Genomic DNA, 16,951 nt, shown 5'->3' with positions numbered 1-16,951 from the left:
GTAGCCCCCACACAACAACCATCACATGTAACACCAGTTGTGGAGGTGGGTGGCACCCAGGCAACAGGTGAGGAGTGTCCAGGTAAGGCCACAGTGCGCATAATTTTAATATTGTTGCACAAACACTGTCTGCTGTAGAGTATCTAGATGCATATTTCAGGTAAAACTGCATTTGTGGCTTGGGTTTAGTAATGCACACGTGCACATCTATGGTGAAGGATAGCAAATTGTATGCTAGCACAGCTTGTGATGTACATGTGCAGAAAAGTAGCATTCATCTTGTAACACTGCCAAATGTGAGTCTGCTGACAATAACTCTCCCCCTCAACTGCATAGGTACCTCTGGTTTGTGTATGGGACAGCAACCCAAAGCTGGTGAGTATGTGATTTTCCTACTATGGCTCACCAGTACCCCAGTAATGTTGAGGTCATGCATGTGACCATGCACACACCTGTTACTCTCAGCTATTCTACAATATCTGCTTGTTCACTTGTGATGGGCTTAACTGCAGTGCATCACAGTGGTCATCACAGAGGCCTACTTACAGGAGATATCACATATCTGTAGCATACCTTGCAACCTGTCATTGCATGGAATTTGGACAAAGATTGACAACATGGGGGTACAAAAACTAGGGACATATTTTATAACGTAGTGCTATACAGTGCATATAAAAGGTATATACACACCTGTTTCAATGGCAGGTATTTGTAAAATACAAAAAATAAGAGCAGAAGAACATAATTCCAAACCCTTCCAAACTTTCATGTGACCTATAATCTGTACAATTCCATTGTTAAACTAACAAATCTGTTAGGGGAACAATTATGACACATGAAAAACGTACAAGAAGCTGGATGCGTACATGTGACCAGGCTGTAGGTACTACTGTGGTGAATTAGCTTTGCATATGATGACATCATTACATTTTCTTGGGTACACATCCACCATCACTGACAGACACTCTTTGATTAACAGCATATAACAGTCAGTTGTCTTACCAGGATTATTGTAACATTTACTCAGCTGCTTGCAACAGCAACAGCCATAGTTTGCATAGAGCTTACAAATCAGCAAGAGAATCACATCTGTGAGAGGTATCAGCCCAGAGAAAGGTACACGCATTTTTCCACAACATTGCATATATCATGGAACACAGTGAAGACAGTCATCAAACAGTGATGAAAATATGGGCCAACAGTGATATTGCAATGAGATGGACATCACTCCAAATATATGGAAAGACAAGACCCATAATGGTTAGGGTAGCTGCCAGGACATCTACAGCAACAGTAAAGGATTTACAGGAACTCTGGCAAGTATTGCTTGTGCACTACATATGACAACAATCTCCTGTATTCTCCACATGTCTGGCCTATGGGGTAGGGTTGGAAGATGGCAGCCTTGTCACACACAGAACAACATACAGGTCTGTCAAATGTCTCAAGAACAATACATCACCTTTCAGCAGAAAATACAAAATACTTAAATGCAGAGCTTACAAACTTCCAACAGCCTCCAAACGTTAACAGCGAGTAAAAACTTTGCAGGGTACTAAGGATTGAGGCTAGTTGATTGATTATCACTGTTCGTTATTCTGTGGAAAATATACCACTGTTTCTGTGAAGAGGCGAAGTGTTTGACAGAGCATTTTGGGTCATAAAATATAGACATTTCATCATGGCCACAAAAAACAGTAACAGTATTTTGACAGTCCCTACAGCAGTTTTAACTAGGATAATGGAATTTCATTAATTCAGAATTTACCAGGCCAACGCTTTCCAGCTACAGTACTCTGCAGCTTTGATCTTCAGAAACGTGTTACAGCAGACCACACTGTGCAATCTGCACTTGTATTTAACAGCATTAATCATGCATCACTTGTTTCTCTTGTAGATTGAATAAACTTTCAACTTCGGCTCGTTCTCCATTTGGTTGCTTTCAGTGAATTAAACAGTAGACGAGCAACTTGTATTTTTAGAAAAAGAACTACTCAAATTCAAGAAGTTGCAAGTGGAAAATGACTATTTAAGAAAATGTTTGCGTAGAGAGCATGTACCAAAGGGATCGAGAACTTGGAAATTTCCCACAGGTACAGTGCAAGGTTCAGATTTTCACAATGATTTAATAGCAATGTTTAACAGACACGGTTGTGAATTGCTGGAAATGTTGTTAAAAGACAATGACACAAAAATTAATATGTTGAAAAACACTATTGATGAATGTGATATGAGGTTAAAATGTGATTTATGTTTTCAATTTAAGGTAGATAAATACAGGGCTACTTTTGTTAATATAGATAAAATCGTAAATTAAATTGTAAATAAAAAGACAAAAAAACTAGAGGGAGATAGAATTGAATATGAAATAGGAAAAGCTTATCTCTCGCCCAATATTAGGAATAGAACACAATATATGGGTGAAGGTGTAAACAGGGTTGATGGCAATAACAACAGTACTAATATTGTTGAGGATGAAAATGAAGTTATTGATGAACCTGCAGTCCCTTTAGAAGTAACTCCCAGGTGGTCAGAACGCCTACAGAATCGAATGAGACAGACTACAACAGGGGAACAGAGAACAATGGGAATTACAGGAATTCCTATCCCAACAGGAGTTACCCTTTCAGGGGACAGGGGAGAGGAGCACCCAACAGGTGGTAAACGACGTTTATATGCAAATGGATGCACTCATTATTACCAACACCTTTGGAGACTTTAACGTTTTTAACCTCAGTGAGGTGCATGTAGATGTCAAGTGGGCAGATTTGTTTCAAAAAGGCTTAAACTATGTTCCTACAAATGCCCCGGTGATTGAGAAAATGCTGATAGAACTCAACATTTTTGTTAGGAAATTTAATTTTAAGTTTTATTTTGACAATGAACAGTTGCACATTCCTGACATACAATGTAAGAAATTGAGTACTTTCAACCCTCTCTTGCACCCTGTTTTACATATATTTGAAAATTTGTGTAGTAGTCAGATTAGAAATATAGTTAAGCAGAAGAAACATGACTATTCACCTAATTTAACAGAGGAGGAAAATACTTTATTGAAGCAAATTGTGACTAACAAAACTATTAGGGTTATGAAATCTGACAAGGAAGGGGGAATTGTAATCATGGATCAATGAACATATGTAGAAAAAATGTTGTTACATTTGTATAGTGAGAGTTATAATGAAATATCAGTTAATGAGATTAACATTGCTTATAGGTACATTGACATCACCTTGAATGATTTATTGATAGATGGGCAAATCACAAGTAGTGAGCTCAATTTTCTCCAGCAAAGTGCACCCAGGATACCGACAATATTCGGTATCCCTAAAATCCACAAAAATGTAGTGGATCCCCCCTGAGACCCATAGTAGATGTGAAGGCATCTAAGACCTTTAACCTGGTAAAATTTGTGGACTTTCATCTTAAACATGTGTTAGATAAACAGCAACACGTACTTAAGGATTCATGGGACTGCTTAAGTAAAATCAGTGGGAGTTTATTTAATCTTGGTAACCACTGATATTAAGGACCTGTTTACAGTCATCCCCCACAACATTGGTACATTGTGGTTTTATGACTGCCTATGTTCTAACACTATATTTAGTCATGCAAGGATTCTAATGTTCCGTACATTAATGGATTTAATTCTTAACAACAATTTCCTAGTGTTTGAAAACCAATTTTTTTAAACAAAGGGTAGGAGTGGCAATGGGGGCGGCATGTACCCCCCCCTTTTGCAAACATAGTCTTAACACAATGGGAAATCAGTTATGTGTTCAACAATGAGTTGTTCAAGTACTGTAAATTTTACGGTCGGTTCTTGGATGATATTCTTATTTTTTGGGAAGGTACACAAGACCTTCTCGACAGGTTCTTTGATTATTTAAATGACAGTACAACTTTTTTTAATTTTTACTATGGAAACTGCATTGGATAGGATTCATTTTTTGGACATAGAGATTAAGAAAGACAATAGTAACAAGTGTTTTATCTCTACTATCTACAGAAAGCCGACCTATTCAAATACGTTGCTTCACTATGATAGTTGTCACCCCCTGCACCAGAAAAGATCCCTTGTTAAGGGACAGGGGGTGAGGTTGGCTAGAAAGGTGAGTGACTTAGAAATATCTATCCAAGAAATTGAGAAATTGAGGGGTATGTTGTTAAGAAGGGGTTATCCGGAATTTTTTCTTGATCCCATATTACAAGAAGTGACAATTAAATGAACTGAGGGACACTTTTTTCCATTGTTAGGTACAAATACCAACGCCACTGTTTCAGATACTGGGACAGAGAATAATAGTAGTACATGTGATATAACAGCTACGAAATTTAATCAGGCTATGATTTTAACATTTAGCCCAGTTTTTTATGACATTAAGGACGTGATTATTAATAATTGGAGCATTTTGACTAATGATTTGGAACATAGGGAGAAGGTGGGTGGAAAACCATTGGTAATTTATAAAAGGAATTCCAACTTTAAGAATATAATTGAGAGAAGTAGCCCTGGAGAGAGAGTTGGGCTGATGAAAAAATGTGGGCAATGTGCACAATGTTGGTATATTTTTAGAAACAGACAGGGTCCACATTATGGGATATGGTGAAGTTAAACTAAGACAAAAGTTAAATTACCTTAGTAAGTGTCTAGTGTATATTGCAATTTGTCAACAATGTAGTCAGTTTTATATTGGGAAAACAAAAAATGCCCTGAATAAACACATATATGAACACTGTTATGACATACTTAGAGTTAATCTGAGTAATGGCCTGGCTAAGCACATTTTTGAATCGAGTGGTCATTCTTTTATATTTGTTGGTTTGGAGCAGATAGTGGATAAGGATAAAAGGGGTGGTCCAAAATAATTATTTTTGTGGAATATAGAGAGTTAATATGGCAACTCAGGTGCAATGCACGAGCCCCCCCCCCCGGGTCTCAATGAGACTGTATCCATTACTAGTTTGTTAAAACTAAGGTCAGATTTCCACATGTAAATGCTCCATTTGCCAGTTTCTCATGTATTTTATATGTATTTTTCAGATATATTTTTCTACAAGTATTTTCATATGTTTCTTAAGTATTTCAATAATAACAATAAAATATATTTATTTTTTCATCGAGTTAAAATATTATGCACTATTTATATATTATTAGTCATATATTTAGACATGTATTTTAATATTCATATTTATTCATATAAGTATTTATTGATAATAGTAATATATTGGAATATTTATTTATTTAATTATCTATTAACCATATCTACTTTGTTCTAGTTTAGAATGTCAGCTTAATATACGAGTTATTCATCACAGTATGTTTTCTAACTTAATTCTATGGAAGAGAAGGGGTTCTGTATTTTTAAATGACCACAGGGGGAGGGTTTCTTTTGGTGATCATGTGATGAGGGCATGAGTATTTAAGTAAATTAATTGTTGTGAAATGTGTTTCTGATGATGTCAAAGGCTTAAGGCTGACGAAAGCGCTAAAATAAATAGTGTTTGCTGTAGATTGTTTGTTTGCCAGTTCCTGCTGCATTTCTACATATTACCTTTCCACACAATGATGACCCAAACCATACATCCATATCAAAACATGGATGTGTTCACCACAAGGCAGTAGATGGTTTGGAATGGCCGAGCCACAGTCCACACCTACATCCATAAGAAAACCCATGGGGTTCCCTGCAGAAGGCTATGCAAAAGACATGCACTTGCAATCTGAAAGAGTTAGAGGGCTTTTGCAGGGAGAGTGTACAAATATTGGTAAGTTGAGATGTGCCATGCTGATACACACCTTCCCAAGAGGACTGACTGCTGTTTAGGATATTCAAAGGTGCTTTAATAAAGTAGTACTTAAGAGTGTGCACAGTCATGCAACCAACTTATTGTACGTATTTCAAATTCTATATGTCACCCCTAACAAATGTGTTTGTTCTTCTATTGGATTGCACAGTTATAGGTCACAGTAAAGGTGAAAATAGTTATCACATGATTTCTGTGGTCTCGTGTCATATATCAAACAAACCTGGTATGTTAGCAGGGGTGTCTACACTTATCGTATCCACTGTAAACTTGGGAGGTTGTAACTGGTTCTGTTGTAACATACATGTACTGCAGGTTTTAGTGTGAAACCCAAAATATGTCATTAATTGGTGACACCAGTCCTCAAATCATCCCAGTAATGTGTCAGACTAACGCAGGATTTATGAGGAACTGACCAGAAATATGAGCCACGCATGTACACATTCAGCAACACTATACACAGTTGAGAGGTATGTTCTGTAGGAGTTGCTACAGCAATTATGTGTACATGGATGTAGTGCATGCCACTTGAAGGCCCTTCACCTACTAACAGTATACATATATTACAGACGTTTAAATAAGTAATGACATTAATTGGAAAGGGCTGCCCTGCATGATGTAAAGGGCTTGTCCAGGGTGTGTATGTAGTGGTCTGACTGTGTTGTGAATGTCAACATTTGGCTGTTGTGAGGAGGTCTGTGTAATGCCTGGCTGCCACCTTGTGTGTGTGTGTGTGTGTGTGTGTGTGTGTGTGTGTGTGTGTGTGTGTGTGTGTGTGTGTGTGTGTGTGTGTGTGTGTGTGTGTGTGTGTGTGTGTGTGTGTTTTTGTGTGTGTGCACATGTGTAGCAGCAAATGTTGTAGTGCAGGTAGTAATTTGCTTATGTTGTCTTCCCCCCACAGGTGGTCATGATGGTCGTGGTCCCTCCCGCTCAGAATCTGATGTCAGTGTCTCTGCAGACTTTGACAATGATGATAGTCATAGTCAGGCACAGGAGGCTTTGTCAGGGGCTGAATCTGTCCCATGGGTTGGCATCCAACAGTACTCAACACTGTCCCCACAGACAGTCACAATGCCCGCACAAACCCATCCTCAGTAGCCACAAATAATGGACAGTTGACAGGTGGTGGCATGGAATAGGTTAGTGTGGTGACTATGGCAAGTGTGACTGCAGCCACTAGCCATAGCCAGAGTGCTGGAGAGGTCCCACATAGGCAGATGGGCATGGGTGCCTGAAACAGGACTGCTGCTCATCAAGCTGCTGCCTTAAATGCCACAGCAGGTATCACCAGATGCATGTTTCAGGCTGTAATGGATGCACGGGCATGTAGTGAATGTAACACCAGACACATACTCAGGGTGGTGGATGAAACTCTCCCTTCTTTACATGGTGACATACATACATACATACATACATACATGCATACATACATTCACACATACATACAAACATACATACATACAAATGTTTCAAGGATTGGCATTAATGCCCTTCTAGCTTGCCACTGTACCAAAACACTTGTTCCCATAATAAATGTCCAGGCTGTTCTTAAAAATATCTAAACTAGTACTTGCTTTAATGTAATTTGGTAGTCTGTTCCAAGCATCAGCTACTCTGTCAGAGAAACAATTAGTACACTTCTCATTCCTATAGAATCTTCTGTTTTTAATTTCTCCAAGCCTTTTGGGTTTCTAATACCATGATGGGAATGGATCCCATTCCTAAGTCAAAGTACAATTAAAGTTCATGAAATTAGTATTGTTTCACTCTTTAATGTTAGCCAAAAGTGCTCTTTGCAGCACCCACAATGTGCCCAGTAATGACTCCTTCTGCAATTTGTACAGTGTTACATGAATTGGTAACATATCTAAATATGATTGTAAATTATTTTTTATAAGACCAGTTGGTCCTACTACTATTGGAACTGTCTGGATATCTTTCTTCCACATGGCTATCATTTCTGCCTGCAGATTGAGGTATTTTATGACTCTGTGTCTCTCTGTATGCAAGACACTGTAGTCACTAGGTGTGGCAATTTCAATGATCAATGCTACTTTTGTCTTCTTTTCTTGGATCACTATATCCAGTTTTCTAGCATCTATATTTTGGACTGTTGGTATTGGGTGATCCCATATGATGTAAACTTCATCATTTTCTATGAGTCTCTGTGTCTCATGTTTCCAGTGTTTTTCAGCCACTTCGATATCATAATGTTTTCACAATCTCCAGTGTAACAATCTTGCCACATTATTATGCCTTTCAGTATACAGTCCCTCTGCTATTAGAGAGTCACAATCAGTAATAAGGTGTGTGATTGTTTCCAATTAGGTTCCACAAAACCTACATATGTCTGTTTCTCCCACATGTTCAATGGGCTTAGTAAATAAGCGTATACGTAGCCCACTATCTTGGGCTGCCAATATTAACCTTTCATTTGTTGATGTAAATTCACCTCTCCTTAACCATTCCTGCATTTGTTCTTGATCAACATGAGGCTCTTCCAGAAGTTTTCTATACTTGCAACTACATTTATGTTTAATTCCACATTTCTTGCCTTCTCATCTGGTCCTTCACCTTATATTCTTTCTTTTGTTTTTGGCACATTCAGTTGCTGCCTGGTTTCTATCTACTTCTGTTTTGAGTTCCATTCCTGTTTGACATTAATATGCTTCTGCTAAATTAAGCAGAAATGTCATCTTAGATTTATTCTCCTCATGTTTCAAAACTTTCACCACATTTGGATCTTGTGAGGTCAGTAGATATGTGTGGAGTCCCACAACTGCAGCTCTATACATGTAATCCATTTCAAGGAGGCCCATCTCTCCTTCAGAACAGGGAATATGTAATCTTGGTATACACTGATTTTTATAAATCATTTGGTGAGCATGAAGCATCCTTCTTGTTTTAATATCCAATCTATCCAACACTTTTTGGGGCCAGTCAATCACTCCAAAACTATAAGTTAGGACAGGAAGAGCAAATTGATTTATAGCTTGGATCTTGTTCCTAGGTGTCAATGCTGTTTTCAAGATTAATTTCTAAAGTACTCCTTACTAAGCTTTATTCACATTTGTTCATGTTTTATTGCTAATCCTTCATCAATTCCCAAGTATTTATACAACCCCTCTTGCTCAGGTGCTTTTATATCACATTCTTGTCCCAAACTGATGTTTTCTTGGTGCTGCAGTTTTCCTGCTTTAAAGGTTGCTTTTGCACAATTATCAAGACCAAATGACATTCCAATATTATCTGAAAAAGTTTTGACAACCTGCAGCTGTGCTTTCAGTTCCTCATCTGATGAGCTATACAATTTTAAATCATCGACAAAGAGAAGATGAGAAGTCATTAGACTTTGTCGTTTTTTAGAAGCCAAATTATAGCCATGACCTAAGCTGTTAAGTAACAGCTTAATGGATTAATGGCAAGGCAAAATAGCAACGGTGACAGGGAGTCACACTGGAAATATCCCCCTTTGGATTTTTTCCCTAGGATAATAATCTGTCCTTTATCATGGCTTAATTGCAAAGTAGTCTACCACTGTTTCATGATTACTGTAATGTAATCAATCAGTGTAGGATGTACCTTATACATTTATATATAGAATCTTCTACATAGGTTATCTGATGATTCTCTAGTACTTTTTGATAACCCCATACATTCCCAGAGGTAGTTGTCCCTAAATGCCCTATATACCTGAATAAGATCTCCTCTTAAATATCTGTAAGACACACTGTACAAGTTCAGATATTTTAGTCTTTCATAATAACTTAGATTTTCACATCCATGGATACCCTTTGTATATTTCCGCTGTGCTCTTTCCAGTTTATTCATGCTTGTTTTCCTGTAGGGTTTTCATATTGTTATTCCATACTCAAGTTTGGGTCTAATGTAACTAACAAGCAATGACTTCATTATGTTTGAGTTCCTAGACTTTATAAATCTTTTTATACAACCTATAGTTCTATAACTATTATTAGTCAGCTGGTTGATATGATTAGAAAAACTCATAGCTGAATCTACCCATATACTCAGGTCCTTAAATGAGTCTACAGTTTCAATCACTGTGTGCTGTATTAAATATTCACCTTTCAGTTTATGTCTCCCAAATCTCATATGCTTAGTTTTTGATGTATTTATCAGTATATTATTCTCCTGTGCCCAAATGGTCAATTTAGTAAAGGCTTATCTGTAACACTTGTAATCAGTTTACCCAATTTCAGGTCTTCAGCATATACACTGTAGAACACCTCAGATGAAAAAGTAAGGTGTGAAAGATCCAATCTAAACAAGTAAGGGTCTTGGACAGAGCCCTGTGGGACACCTTGACTGTAACCAAGGATTTCACCTGACCATTTGCTGTGTGATACTTGTCATGTCCTATTTGTAAGCAATGCACCTATCCATCTTATCAACAGTACAGCAATACCTAGTTGTACTAATTTATTGATCAGTGTTTTGTGTATGACCGTGTCAAATGCTGAAGTTAAATCTATATAAATCACATCACATCACAGCACAATTTTTCATTTATAGCTGTTATTATATTGTTATAGAACATCATGTTACAGGTGGTAATAGATCTATTTTCAGCATATGCATGCTGATATATGGTTTCAAGTCCTAACCTATCCAGTTCAGACAATAACTTATCCAGTATTACCTTCTCCATTATTTTTTCACAACATGAAAATAGACTTAAGGGTCTATATGATTCTGGGTTTGTCCTACTCCCCTTTCCCTTAAAGACAGGTTTAATAAGTGCATGTCTCCAATCTTGAGGAACCTCCCCATATTTATATGACCTAGTGAATAATAAATATAATGGTAGTGTAAGTTCTTGCCGAAGTGTTCTCAGGTCATTGTTACTTATTCCGTCTCCTCCCTGCGCTTTGTTTGGATCTGGTTTGCACAGTTCTTTTTCAGTATAATATAATTTGATTCCAGTATCTGGGGATACCTGGATGTCACTAGGACAACGTGACATATATGACCTAGTTGAGGACACATGTCAAAGTACTGAGGTCATGAATACATGGTGGGATGAGACGTTGGCAATCCTCGACAATGCTATATCTGTGATAGAGCATGTGGTGAGTGATGGGCATCGGCCATGTGGATGTAGGTCAGCAACGACATCAGCTGACAATCTATGGGGCCGTGCCCCTTCACACTCCCATACTGGCAGTGACATCAGGACTATTGGAGGGGGGTGATGTGTACATCATTGTTGTTCACATCACACCAGTGCAGGCCATGGGCACATGGTCCTGGCTGGTCTCGTCAGGGAAACAGATCCAGCAGATAACAGTCACCCTCAGGAAGTAGTACTGCATCTGGCCTTGAGCCTGGTGGTGCGAGTGAGACCCATGGCAGGAGCAGTTCCCATGTCCATGGTCAGAGATGGTGAACTGGACACCCTGCTATGTACAGTCCACAGCTGTCCAACATACCCCTGTGTAGGGCAGCCACATGGCATGACTGTGTGCATATATATACACACACACACACACACACACACATCTGTATCACATGCAGGTCACCCCCAGACACACACAGCACGTCTGCACAGGCCATCTACTGCATACCTCTCCACAAACACACATGATGTCAACCGTATGGCCCAGCCTAGGCCTCTGGCAAACCCACACCAAAACATGTGCATATGGTGATACCTGTGCCACATCCCTGTTATCCATACCATCAATGCAGGGATATGCTAATATGGGTCTGATGCACAGGGTGAATGTAGTACAGTGTAGCTATGTAATACTGTGTAAGGTGCTATCTGCTTGCATTTGTTGTGGGTACACATACAGGTGTGTGTAACTTATTAGCCAGAATGCATTATTGCTGTTAGTATGACTGACTGCCTGTAGTCTGACATGCTGTATTCTGCTTGCCTTCCAGGTGTCTGGGTGTCTGCAGGCTGTGGCCAGAGTATAGCAGAGTAGGAATACACCACCTGTGTCATAGGTAAGGTACACCTTTATATGTACACCTACATCTAACAGGTGTGTATGCATGCAACAGTGTGTGAGTGCCACTGTTGTCAGACAGTGTGACCTTCCATACATACCCCTGTCACAGACAGGTAGCCTTCATACATGTCACCTCAGTGTTGTGTACTACCACAGGCTCATATATACAGAACAGGTTACTACAGTACTGTCAGCAGGTCCCTCACAAGCATAGCCATTGCATTAACTGCAACAGAGTCACCTGGCAACACCTGTTGGCCCTGCCATTTCGTTCCTACACACTCATTCCTGATGCAGTTGGTGAGGGCGTGCATGAAATGTGTATGCCAGTTTTGTGCTATGTATTCCTGAGTTCACAGGGTGGAACATGGAAACAAAATTGTATATCTTTTGCATACACACAGTCAGGACTGACACAGAGGATGTGCATGTAGCAACACAAATACAGTTGGCAACAGACAGATTATTATAGGTACATATCCACTTTGATGCACTGTACTACTACATACATGACATGCCCCGCATAGATGATATGATTGGGACATTACCCACTACCTGTTACAACATGTACTGTTGTGAATGCCCTCATGGATGGTAAGTTAACCCACCAGAAATAGCATCTGGAATCATGTATTGCTCCTACAAGCCTGGACAACTGTTAGGGTAGCAGACATTGTATCAGCATAATGTTTCAGTCAAGTATGATACCTGATGCTGCTATATGTGTCAATACACTCACTGTCGCCTATTTGGCAACAGTATCACATACTTTTTAAGCCTTTTGATTGCTATTTCTGCCTGTTTTATTCTGCTATTACCTATTTTTACTGTTTTTAATAGCTTGAATTGTTTATTGCACTTGCTTGTTTAAGTTTTGCTTAAAAGTTAAACAACAGGCTAATACACTCAAGTGTACTAGCTTTTGATAGCATTTAGTCGAAAAACACAGCATTTATTGTATTTTCTGCCTTTCTGAAAAAAACTTGAAAAAAACAAAAAAAAAAAATACTCTTGTTTTCCATACTTTTCTAATAGTTTGTTCCAGTGATCAGATTTTGCTGATCCCTGGGCTTTGTCTTGGTTCCTGTTTTCTCCATTTTCCTTGTTTGGTCAAGGGGTAGTTTCTTTACTCACTAGTGGGAGTAGGGAGTACTGAGCTGCCTGTTTGTCCTCAGAGGAGTGGTTTAAAGCAGTAACTTGTAGTTTATTGGCCATTTTGGGTCATTTCCTGTCTTTTCCAGCCCCCTGCTATAAAGCCGCTTTGGTGCGAATTAGCGCAAATTAGCGCGAATTAGCGCGATTTAGCGCGGAGCTGCCACTGTTGCACACTAGGGCAGCGCCGTTTAAGCAGCGCAGGTTTAAACTATTCAGGCTACCTAAAGTCCACTCTTCAAATTTTCCCTTAAAACTACCTTCCTCGAACTATACTACTGATCAAATCAGCGCATCCTGTAACTAAAATATCATCTCTACTTGACTCCAAGTAGACTATTCTCCATCTGTTAAACGTAGCACTTGCTCCTACAGTACTTATTACCTTGATACGGCACTCTTGTCATAGATAGTACCCCAAAAAGGCAATCCCCCATTTCTCGGTCACCCACATCCCCTGGAATCTTTTTTAAAGTTTTTTGTCTATCCTTCTAGCATGTCGAGAGATCAGTTGCTAGTGTCCTCTCCTGCTCAGCTGGTGAACCTGGGAATATTGAGGCAATGTTACAATTGCCTCATGTACACAGACAACCCTCTCCTCCTCCCACAAAACACAAATACATGCGAGAGATGCAACTATACGGCCAAACTGGAGGCTGAGCTCTTTCAACATAGGACTGGCAAGACCAGTCAGGAGGAGAAGGTTACCACACACACTATAGACCCAGTCTCACATAGTACCATTACAACCTCAAATCATACACATAAACACACAAAGACATACTCGGAGGCTCTGATCAAAAATCTACCAAAACAGCAGAGGCCACCAAAGCAGACACCCAAACAACCACCACCTCAGAACACAACACCTGCAACACATAGACCTCACAGTCAGAGTGTCAAACAGTCACAGCCCTTAAGGCCAAACACAATGCCAGACACACTAGTCATTGGTGACTCCATAGTCAGACACACTGACGTCCCGCTCACCAGACTGAGTAAGGAGAAGGTCACAGTAAGCTGTCTGTCGGGTGCTAGAATCCGCCACATAACGCAAGCACTCAGGTCTCTCAACAGCAGGTACAAATATGACTCAGTCATTGTCCACGCTGGTGTAAACGATCTGAGATGTACCTCCTTGGACTACATGAAAAGAGACATTGAGGAGCTCTCTGATTATGTAGCCCAGGCAGGTATGACCCTGACCTTGAGCAGTATCCTACCTTCACCAAGAATGATGCCATAATACAGAGATAAGATGATCAGCTTTAACAATTGGCTTAAACACTGGTGTCATTCAAAGGGGATCCAGTATCTGTCTGCCTGGGATGACATGCTGGACAAGCCACGCTGTCCGCAAGGGACGGCTTGCACCTGTCACCCCTGGGATTCGGATATTGGCAAAGGCTCTTGCCACCCCATAGTGCCTTTTTAGGCAAGGCTCAAATTCTAAACCTACCACCCTAGAACACAAAAAGGAAAAAACTAAGGGTAATGCTGCTCAATGCCAGAAGTCTAAATCTCAAAATGCACGCACTCGAGGCCCTTCTCAGTATGGAGAACATCAATGTCTGTGCTGTGACAGAAACCTGGTTTAAGGCTCCTGAGAGCACCCCAGCGCTATCAGGTTTTACCTCATATCATGCGTTCCGGCCCCAAAATCCGGACAATACCAAGAAAGGAGGAGGGGTATCCATATTCATCAAGGACACCCACACCTCAAGACTGGTGGCAATGCATGATGCATCGGAGACCATCCAGGTGCAATTAACCGTAGGCAAGACTGCTCTGCAAATTGTAGCATGTTACAGGCCACCCTCACAAACTCAGGAACCTCACATGGCCTTCCTGAAAACACTAGAGGGATAAATGTATCACCAAACACCATCATACTAGGTGACTTCAATTACCCTAATATAGACTGGGAACACTACTCAAGCCCAAACACCCTAGCCCAAAAGTTCCTGGAATTCATAAATTCAAATGCCATGGAACAACTAGTCACCATCCCCACAAGAGGAGATAACATACTTGATCTCATCATCACGAACATGGGAGCACAATGTTCAACACCGGAAGTATACCCCTCACTGGTGAGATCAGATCACAAACTAATCTCGCTGGAGGTCCTCATCCCACCCCACCTGAAATAAAAAGACCACAGTAAAGAACTTCTCAAAAGCCGACTTCACACTTCTAAAGACTAGTGTGGTCTCCTTTAAGGCCCCGAACTGGCGGAAAACAGTACTCAAGCCGCTGAATCACTTACAAATGCCTTCTACCAGCACCTGCAGGACTGCATGGATAAGGCAATCCCAAGCAAAACAAAGACTCTTTGTACCAAAGGCAAGCGTCCAGTCTGGTGGACCCCAGCCATAAACAAACTCTACAACAAAAGGAGGAAGCTACTACAAGATAGAGCAAAATCCTTAAAAGGTAAGACACCCTTGATCACTATAAGTAAAAACTAAGAGCTCTCATAAAGTCATCCAAAGCAAATTTAGAGAAAAATAGCTAAAGACTCAAAAGACAATCATAAGGCCTTCTTTAGCTATGTTAGAAACCTAGGAGGAAACTCCCAGATATGCTCAGAACTAGTTCAAAATGATGTGAAGATTACTGATCCTACAGACATTGCCAACATTCTGGCTGACAGGTTCAGTGCAAACTTCTCCCCTCCCCCCCAAAAGGAGAGATATCTATACCAAACGATTGCAGCCCTCCAAACATCTCCAGTGCCCAAGTGAGAACTGCTCTCTCCAAAGCAAAAAACACAGCATCCATGGGACCTGATGGTGTCCCCGGCTGTGTGCTCCACGAACTCAATGAGGAATTAAACCCACAGCTAGGACAGCTGTTTAATCAAAGTCTTACCTCTGGATACGTACCCAGGGAGTGGCGCACTGCAACTGTGGTCCCACTTCACAAAGGCGGTGCCTCCACCGACCCTGGAAATTACCGGCCCATTAGCTTGACAAGCCTTATCTGCAAAGCCATGGAGAGGATCATAATGGACCTCATAAATAAAGACATAGGGAATTTGCAGACTTTGGATCCAACCCAGTTTGGCTTTGTCAAAGGCAGATCATGCCTTTTAAACTTGGTTGACTTTTTGAAACAGTCACCAAAGCCATTGATGAGGGAAAGGCAGTCCATACAGCCTACCTCGATCTGGCTAAGGCCTTCGATACAATACCCCACTCGGGTATCATTGAAAAACTCATCAGCTTAAATGTTAACCCATACATCACAAGATGGGTTGCAAACTGGCTGAGTGACAGAACCCACAGGGTCAGAGTTGCTGGCACCATGTCAGACTCAAAGCCTGTCACAAGTGGTGTCCCACAGGGCTCAGTCCTGGGCCCACTTTTGTTTGGCATCTACTTTTCCGAAGTACAAGCAAACACAGGAGGGTTATGGCTGACAAAGTTTGCAGATGACTGCAAACTGGGCGCCATAGTAGAAAACACATCTGACACAGATATCCTTCAGAAGGGTCTCACAGAAACGGATAACTGGTGCCAGAGCCACGGCCTGAAGTTAAATGCCAAAAAATGCATAGTCATACCCTTTGGGAAAAAAAAAGGTTACCCCTAGCTACCAAATAGGTGGCAATCCACTGAGCACAGAAGAAGTTATCAGGGACCTGGGGACCCAGGTTGATAGTAGTCTGTCATTCGACACCCATGTAGCTAAAGTAGTTAGGAAGACCTTCTACATTGCCCACCTTATCATGAAGGGATTCTCATCTAGATCAAGGGAGGTCATAGTCTCCCTTTACTCATCACTCATCAGACCAATGATTGAGTACAATGCCCCATTCGGAATGTATCTGACCCGACACTTGCAGCAGCTGGAGAGGCCACAAAAGTTCCTCACCAAAAGGATAAAGGGTCTCAAAAATCTGTCCTATGCTGCCCGACTGAAAGAACTCCAGCTCTATTCAGTCGCTACCGCTGCTCAGAGGTGACCTTTGCCTAACATACAAGGCCATGTCAAACCCAGATTTGATG

The sequence above is a fragment of the Protopterus annectens genome, chromosome 12.part0 (genome assembly GCF_019279795.1).
Source record: "Protopterus annectens isolate FY-2018-M chromosome 12.part0, PAN1.0, whole genome shotgun sequence".
Classification (NCBI taxonomy): Eukaryota; Metazoa; Chordata; order Ceratodontiformes; family Protopteridae; genus Protopterus; species Protopterus annectens.
The sequence above is the reverse complement of the archived record's forward strand: the minus strand, read 5'-3'. Positions refer to the sequence as shown.